The sequence below is a fragment of the Rutidosis leptorrhynchoides genome, chromosome 9 (assembly GCF_046630445.1).
Source record: "Rutidosis leptorrhynchoides isolate AG116_Rl617_1_P2 chromosome 9, CSIRO_AGI_Rlap_v1, whole genome shotgun sequence".
Taxonomy (NCBI): Eukaryota; Viridiplantae; Streptophyta; class Magnoliopsida; order Asterales; family Asteraceae; genus Rutidosis; species Rutidosis leptorrhynchoides.
In genome coordinates this window covers 75,693,299-75,703,595 of record NC_092341.1, presented here as the reverse complement: position 1 = coordinate 75,703,595, position 10,297 = coordinate 75,693,299, and positions in this window count along the sequence as shown.

The window sequence follows — 10,297 nt, the reverse complement described above, 5'->3', positions numbered from 1 at the left end:
GACAGAAATACATTAAAGAAAATAAATATCGAGCATATTAAAGAATAACCGAATGGATTGGCTAGTTAAGGTGTGTTTTTTGTATTCAAGAGGTCATGGGTTCGAATCCCGTCTGGAGCATTTCTTTTTACTAAAAGCTTTTAAGGGTATACACATTTATTATTATTATTATTATTATTATTATTATTATTATTATTATTATTATTATTATTATTATTATTATTATTATTATTATTATTATTATTATTATTATTATTATTATTATTATTATTATTATTATTATTAAGTATTAGTATTATTATTATTAGTATTATTATTATTATTATTATTCTTTTTATTATGATTATTATTATTATTATTATTATTATTATTATTATTATTATTATTATTATTATTATTATTATTATTAGTATTATGATTATAATTATTACCACATTTATATTTATAAGTATTATAATTATTATTAGTGTTAGTATTATAATTATCACCATTATTAATATTATCATAATTATAAGTGTCATAATCATCATTATTTTTATTATTGTTATAAGCATTATTAATATGTTGATTATGGTTAAATTTTATCATTTATGTATTATAACTATTGTTACTAATATATATATTAACATTATTATGATTAGGAATATTATTACTATTATTATTATTATTATTATTATTATTATTATTATTATTATTATTATTATTATTATTATAATTATTAAAATAATATAATTTATTATTATTTTCATTAATATTAGTATTAGTATCATTTTTATTTTTATTTTTATTTTTAGTATTATTAATATCGACATAAGTATTACTATTAATAGTATCATTATCATTGCTGTGAGTATCATTAACAATATTATTATTATTAAAAATTTATATAATTATTACTAAAAGTATCATTGTATTTAATCTATCATTATTTTCATAAAAACTATTATTAATGCTATCATTAGTAGTATTAAAATTATTATTTTTATCATTATACTTATTCTAGTATTATTATGATTATAATATGCAAACAAAAGATTGCTTATACAAAAAGATATATAATATGAAACTTAACTATATTAAAAATTATTATTTATTTAAATATATAAAATAACATATAATTTATTAATATAAAAGTTACATCATTAATAATAATATATACAAATTTGTTCGATTACGATTATACATTTTAATACATATTTACAAATGATATAGGTTCGTGAATCCGAGGTCAACCCTGCATTGTTCAATGTCGTCATATGTATTTTTACTACAAAATACAGTATTATGAGTTCATTTAATTCCCTTTTACTCTTTATATTTTTGGGACTGAGAATACATGCGCTATTTTTATAACTGCTTTATTAAATGCTTTTGAAATATATTTTGAACTGAGAATACATGAAATACTTTTATAAATGTTTGACGAGATAGACACAATCAAAACATTCCTCTAATGAATTATTATGCAGACAGAAATTCTGTGGATTATTATTGAATTAGTTGGACGTGATAATTGTAGTGACCCGAACTTTTCCATGTTTATATATATTAAATGAATTTGATATTTACATGATTAAGTGTTTCCAACATGTTAAGCAATCAAACTTGTTAAGACTTGATTAATTGAAATAAGTTTCATATAGACAATTGATCACCCAAGTTGACCGGCGATTCACGAACGTTACAAAATTGTAAAAACTACATGTTATGGTATATATAGACATATATATATGGTTGACATAAGATTATGATGAGTAAGTATCTCACTAAATATATTAACAATGTGTGATATACATAAGAAATGAGATTACTAAGTTAAGAAACTCGAAATGATATATATAACGATTATCGTTATGATAACGTCTACTAAATACATATGTATCATATTAAGATATTGTTACACTGTTTAATCATGATAAATGATAAGTAAACATGTCATTATGTATATTAACAATGAACTACATATGTAAAACAAGACTACTAACTTAAGAATTTCGAAACGAGACATATATGTAACGATTATCGTTGTAACAACATTTAACTGTATATATATCATACTAAGATATATTAATATATCATAATATCATTATAATGTAATAATTTAACATCTCTTTATATATAATAAACAATGGGTTAACAACATTTAACAAGATCGTTAACCTAAAGGTTTCAAAACAACATTTACATCTAACGACTAACGATGACTTAACGACTCAGTTAAAATGTATATACATGTAGTGTTTTATTATGTATTCATACACTTTTGAAAGACTTCAAGATACTTATCAAAATACTTCTACTTAACAAAAATGCTTACAATTACATCCTCGTTCAGTTTCATCAACAATTCTACTCGTATGCACCCGTATTCGTACTCGTACAATACACAGCTTTTAGACGTATGTACTATTGGTATATACACTCCAATTATTAGCTCTTAGCAGCCCATGTGAGTCACCTAACATATGTGGGAACCATCATTTGGCAACTAGCATGAAATATCTCATAAAATTACAAAAATATGAGTAATCATTCATGACTTATTTACATGAAAACAAAATTACACATCCTTTATATCTAATCCATATACCAACGACCAAAAACACCTACAAATACTTTCATTCTTCAATTTTCTTCATCTAAGTGATCTCTCTCAAGTTCTATCTTCAAGTTCGAAGTGTTCTTCATAAATTCTATAAGTATAGTTTCATAAAAATCAAGAATACTACCAAGTTTGCAAGTTTACTTCCAAGCTTTCTAATCCATTCCAAGTAATCATCCAAGATCAATGAACCTTTGTTATTTATAGTAGGTTATCTTTCTAATTCAAGGTAATATTCATATTCAAACTTTGATTCAATTTCTACAACTGTAACGATCTTATTTCGAGTGAAAATCTTACTTGAACTGTTTTCGTGTCATGATTCTGCTTCAAGAACTTTCAAGCCATCCAAGGATCCTTTGAAGAGATCCATTTTTCTCATTTCCAGTAGTTTTATCCAGAAAACTTGAGATAGTAATGATGTTCATAACATCATTCAATTCATACATATAAAGCTATCTTATTCGTAGGTTTAAACTTGTAATCACTAGAACATAGTTTAGTTAATTCTAAACTTGTTCGCAAACAAAAGTTAATCCTTCTAACTTGACTTTTAAAATCAACTAAACACATGTTCTATATCTATATGATATGCTAACTTAATGATTTAAAACCTGGAAACACGATGAACACCATAAAATCGGATATACGCCGTCGTAGTGAAACCGGGGGCTGTTTTGGTTTGGATAATTAAAACTATGATAAACTTTGATTTAAAAGTTGTTCTTCTGAGAAAATAATTTTTCATATGAACATGAAACTATATCCAAAAATCTTGGTTAAACTCAAAGTGAAAGTATGTTTTTCAAAATGGTCATCAAGATGTCGTTCTTTCGACGGAAATGACTACCTCTTTAGTAATTGACATGTAACTTAAATTTCCGACTATAAACCTATACTTTTTCTGTTTGGATTATTAAATTAGAGTTCAATATGAAACCATAGCAATTAGATTTACTCAAAACGGATTTAAAATGAAGAAGTTATGGGTAAAACAAGATTGGATATTTTTGACCTTTTTAGCTACGGAAAATGTTTAACAAATCCATACAAATCATATCCTAGCTAACTTATATTGTATTATACATGTATTCTAATATATTATGTAATCTTGGGATACCATAGACACGTATGCAAATGTTTTGACATATCATATCGACCCATGTATATATATTATTTGGAACAACCATAGACACTCTATATGCAGTAATGTTGGAGTTAGCTATACAGGGTTGAGGTTGATTCCAAAAATATATATACTTTAAGTTGTGATCTAGCCTGAGACGTGTATACACTGGGTCATGGATTGATTCAAGATAATATATATCAATTTATTTCTGTACATCTAAGTGTGGACAACTAGTTGTAGGTTACTAACGAGGACAGCTGACTTAATAAACTTAAAATAGTAAAACGTATTAAAAATGTTGTAAATATATTTTGAACATACTTTGATATATATGTACATATTTGTTATAGGTTCGTGAATCGACCAGTTTTCAAGTCTTACTTCCCGACGAAGTAAATCTGTGAAAGTGAGTTATAGTCCCACTTTTAGAATCTAATATTTTTGGGATGAGAATACATGCAGGTTTTATAAATGATTTACAAAATAGACACAAGTACGTGAAACTACATTCTATGGTTGAATTATCAAAATCGAATATGCCCCTTTTTATTAAGTCTGGTAATCTAAGAATTAGGGAACAGACACCCTAATTGACGCAAATCCTAAAGATAGATCTATTGGGCCTAACAAACCCCATCCAAAGTACCGGATGCTTTAGTACTTCGAAATTTATATCATATCCGAAGGGTGTCCCGGAATGATGGGGATATTCTTATATATGCATCTTGTTAAAGTCGGTTACCAGGTGTTCACCATATGAATGATTTTTATCTCTATGTATGGGATGTGTATTGAAATATGAAATCTTGTGGTCTATTGTTACGATTTGATATATATAGGTTAAACCTATAACTCACCAACATTTTTGTTGACGTTTAAAGCATGTTTATTCTCAGGTGAATATTAAGAGCTTCCGCTGTTGCATACTAAAATAAGGACAAGATTTGGAGTCCATGTTTGTATGATATTGTGTAAAAACTGCATTCAAGAAACATATGTCGATGTAATATATTTCTGTTGTAAACCATTATGTAATGGTCGTGTGTAAACAGTATATTTTAGATTATCATTATTTGTTAATCTACGTAATATTTTTAAAACCTTTATTGATAAAATAAAGGTTATGGTTGTTTTAAAAATGAATGCAGTCTTTGAAAAACGTCTCATATAGAGGTCAAAACCTCGCAACGAAATCAATTAATATGGAACGTTTATAATCAATATGAACCGGACATTTCAGTTGGTATCAGAGCGTTGGTCTTAGAGAACCAGAAAATTCGCATTAGTGTATCTTATCGAGTTTGTTAGGATGCATTAGTGAGTCTGGACTTCGACCGTGTTTTCTTTAAAAATGATTGCTTAACATTTTTGTTGGAAACTATATATTATTAACATGTAAATATTATGTGATATATTAATCTCTTAACATGTTTGATATTGTGTGATAGATGTCTACCTCTAGCACAAATCCCATTGACTCACCTAATAATAACGAAGAGTCAAATATATATTGGCAAGATTCACAAGTTCCCGAAGAATCGGAAGAAGAGGAAACGGAACCGGAAGAAGAGGAACCGGAAGAAGAGGAACCGGAAAAAGAAGAGGTTCCGGAGGGGGGAATAGTAGGAACCATAGAAAGCAGGTCAAATAAAAGAAAATCCTCAACCAATGGACCAAAGTTAATAATGGTCAATGGTGTTTCCGCTAAGGAAGCAAAATATTGGGAAAATTACCAAATTTCCGATGAATTGGATCCTGATGAGGATTCCGATGATGTTATAGAAATTACCCCGACCCAATTTAATGAGGCAAAAGAAAATAATAAGGGAAAAGACATCAAAATAGAGAAATCTGATTCCGACCCCGATGAACTTTATATGTACCGTCAACACCCGTATTTTCAATATCGTGACAATAACCCGGGAACCTCTAAACCACCAGGTTTTTCTAAACCAATGTGGAAAACGACGAATCGTATTAGAGGAACATCATATATCCCTAGAAGATTAGGAAAAAGAACCAAGTCCGAAGAAGAAGAAACCAGTTATTCAGATTAGAGGGGTGTGAGCATGTTGTGTAATAAATGTATTGTATTGTGCTTGTACTTTTATGTTCTATGTAAAAATTGCTTGTATTGTTTGTTATTACGAATCTAATCCTTGTCTATTTTACAGTATAAAAACAAAATGGACGTTAAGGGTAGACAACCGAATATTTTAGAAGACCTACCAGAGGATATGATTGAGGAAATCTTGTCTAGAGTCGGTCAGAATTCATCAGCACATTTAGTTATGGTGAAATTAACTTGTCAAACATTTGAAAGATTTCCAGAAATGCCTTAGTTTATAAAAGGCTTTCCTTTGATAGGTGGAATATATCACATTGGGGAGACCGTAAGTTACGCCGTGTTTTCTTTAAAGAGTTAAATGCGGGGAACCCAAATGCAATTTTACACTGCGGGTTAAGAACCTATTGTGACTCAACATATCCCAACATAGGATTTCGTGAATTAGAAAGAGCTTCTAACATGCAACATAAAGAAGCATATTATGCTTACGGGTTAGTGATGTTCGCTTCTTACCAAAGTGAGAAAAAGAACATCGGATTGCAACTTTTAAATAAAATATTCCCACAAGTGACAGATTCAGTAGTTGGGGTAAGAAACAAGGTTTTTAGATTATTACGGGGCTGTTGGACATTACGAAACCCTCGTCCTTTTGACGACATTACAACATGCTGCCTAGCTAATGGTCATAACAGTTATTTTCCACAAGACCAAGGATAGGAAGTCGTCTTAGTAAAACCAGAATGCATGACTTGTTTCTGGACTTATGAATTACGTGTCTTTATTTCCTTTGCTGAACAACTTGCGTATTAACTAGATTTATCTTCAAAACTGTCCTGTATCATAGTGTACTATATTTCATGTTATATGTAATATAGCGAAGTTGTAAGTTTGTAGAATATTTGTATGTGATATATTATTATAATCAGTTTTTCATATGGAATTGTAGTAGTTGAATTGTATATTAGCTACTAAGTATGAACTTAACGGGTAGGTAGTACCCGAATTTAAACTTATAAAACGCTAATATGAAGAAAAAGCTTTTATAAATGAGTTCATATTACGCTACGAGATACTATTGACTACTCTTAATATTCTGTATGATTAAATTGTTTCATTTGACTATTTTGAAGGAAATGGCACCGACTACTCGGCACACCTTGAATATGAGCAAAGAGGAATTTCGTGCCTTTCTTGCTTCAAACATAGCCGCAGTACAGGCCGCGCTACATACCAACAATAACTCTGAATCTAGCAATACAGCTAACGGTGCAAGAAATCGTGTAGGATGCTCCTACAAGGAATTCACTGCCTGCAAACCTTCAGAATTTGATGGGACCGAAGGACCAATCGGATTGAAACGGTGGACCGAGAAAGTTGAATCGGTGTTTGCCATAAGTAAGTGTGCTGAAGGAGATAAAGTGAAGTACGCTACGCATACCTTCACAGGTATTGCGTTAACATGGTGGAATACCTATCTAGAGCAAGTGGGACAAGATGCTGCTTACGCGCTACCGTGGTCAGCATTCAAGCACTTGATGAATGAGAAGTACCATCCCAGAACCGAGGTCAATAAGCTCAAGTCAGAACTTAGAGGGTTACGAACACAGGGATTCGATATTACTTCGTACGAAAGACGATTCACAGAATTGTGCCTATTGTGTCCAAGAGCATTCGAAGATGAGGAAGAGAAGATCGACGCGTTTGTGAAAGGGTTACCGGAGAGAATCCAAGAAGATATAAGTTCACACGAGCTTGCCTCCATACAAAAGGCATGTAGAATGGCTCACAAACTAGTGAACCAGATTGAGGGAAGAATTAAAGAACAGGCGGCCGAAGAGGCCAACGTGAAGTTAGTCAAAAGAAGTGGGAGGAAAACGGTGATAAGAGTCACCAAAACAACAACAACTATCCCAACAATCGCAACATCAATCGCAACTACAACAAATGGCACAACAACAACAACAACAACAACTACAACAATCATCCCAACAACAATAACAACCGCAAAAACAACAACAACAATCAGAAGCAGCTATGCCAAAGGTGTGAAAAGTATCACTCGGGTTTCTGCACCAAATTTTGCAACAAGTGTAAAAGAAATGGTCATAGCGCGGTGAAGTGTGAGGTCTACGGACCAGGGGTTAACAGAACGAAAGGAACAAATGGTGTCGGAACGAGTAATGGCGGAGCAAGTAGTGTCGGAGCAAGTTATGCCAATGTAGTTTGTTATAAATGTGGAAAACCGGGCCACATTATTAGAAATTGCCCGAACCAGGAGAACACGAATGGACAAGGCCGAAGAGTTTTCAATATTAATACGGCAGAGGCACAGGAAGACCCGGAGCTTGTTACGGGTACGTTTCTTATTGACAATAAATCTGCTTACGTTTTATTTGATTAGGGTGCGGATAGAAGCTATATGAGTAGAGATTTTTGTGCTAAATTAAGTTGTCCATTGACGCTGTTGGATAGTAAATTTTTACTCGAATTAGCAAACGGTAAATTAATTTCAGCAGATTATATATGCCGGAATCGAGAAATTAAACTGGGTAGCGAAATATTTAAGATTGATTTGATACCAGTAGAGTTAGGGAGTTTTGATGTAATAGTTGGCATGGACTGGCTGAAGGAGATGAAAGCAGAGATCGTATGTTACAAAAATGCAATTCGCATTGTACGAGAAAAAGGAGAACCCTTAATGGTGTACGGAGAAAAGGGCAACACGAAGCTACATCTTATTAGTAATTTGAAGGCACAAAAACTAATAAGAAAAGGTTGTTATGCTGTTCTAGCACACGTCAAGAAAGTACAAACTGAAGAAAAGAGCATCAATGATGTTCCCGTCGCAAAAGAATTTCCCGATGTATTTCTGAAAGAATTACCGGGACTACCTCCACATCGGTCTGTTGAATTTCAAATAGATCTTGTACCAGGAGCTACACCAATAGCTCGTGCTCCTTACAGACTCGCACCCAGTGAGATGAAAGAACTGCAAAGCCAACTGCAAGAACTATTAGAACGTGGTTTCATTCGACCAAGCACATCATCATGGGGAGCTCCTGTTTTGTTTGTCAAGAAGAAGGATGGTACATTCAGGTTGTGTATCGACTACCGAGAGTTGAACAAACTTACCATCAAGAACCGTTACCTACTATCGAGAATTGACGAATTATTTGATCAACTACAAGGCTCGTCGGTTTATTCGAAGATCGATTTACGTTCCGGATATCATCAAATGCGGGTGAAGGAGGATGATATTCCGAAGACTGCTTTCAGGACGCGATATGGTCATTACGAGTTTATGGTTATGCCATTTAGATTGACTAACGCACCAACTGTGTTCATGGACCTTATGAACCGAGTGTGTGGGTCATATCTTGACAAGTTTGTCATTGTTTTCATCGATGACATACTTATTTACTCAAAGAATGATCAAGAGCATGAAGAACATTTGAGAAAAGTGCTAGAAGTATTGAGGAAAGAAAAACTGTACGCTAAGTTTTCAAAGTGTTCATTTTGGTTGGAAGAAGTTCAATTCCTCGGTCACATAGTGAACAAAGAAGGTATCCAGGTGGACCCGGCAAAGAACGAAACCGTTGAAAAGTGGGAAACCCCAAAAACTCCGAAGCATATACGTCAATTTTTAAGATTGGCTGGTTACTACAAAAGATTCATCCAAGATTTCTCCGAAATAGCAAAACCCTTGACTGCATTAATGCATAAAAGGAAGAAATTTGAATGGAAGGATGAACAAGAGAAGGCGTTTCAGTTATTGAAGAAAAAGCTAACTACGGCACCTATATTGTCATTGCCTGAAGGGAATGATGATTTTGTGATTTATTGTGATGCATCAAAACAAGGTCTCGGTTGTGTATTAATGCATAGAACGAAGGTGATTGCTTATGCGTCTAGACAATTGAAGATTCACGAGCAAAATTATACGACTCACGATTTGGAATTGGGTGCCGTTGTTTTTGCATTAAAGACTTGGAGGCATTATTTATATGGAGTCAAAAGTATTATATATACCGACCATAAAAGTCTCCAACATATATTTAATTAGAAGCAACTGAATATGAGACAACGCAGGTGGATTGAACTGTTGAATGATTATGATTTTGAGATTCGATACCACCCGGGGAAGGCGAATGTGGTAGCCGATGCTTTGAGTAGAAAGGACAGAGAACCTATACGAGTAAAAGCTATGAATATAATTATTCGTACTAACCTTACTACTCAAATAAAGGAGGCGCAACAGGGGGTTGTAAAAGAAGGAAAGTTGAAGAATGAGATACCCAAAGGATCAGAGAAACATCTTAATATTCGGAAAGACGGAACCCGATATAGGGCTGATAGAATTTGGGTACCAAGGTTTGGAGATGTGAGAGAAATGGTACTTAAAGAAGCACATAAAACCAGATATTCAATACATCCCGGAGCGGGAAAGATGTATAAAGATCTCAAGAAACACTTTTGGTGGCCGGGTATGAAAGCCGAT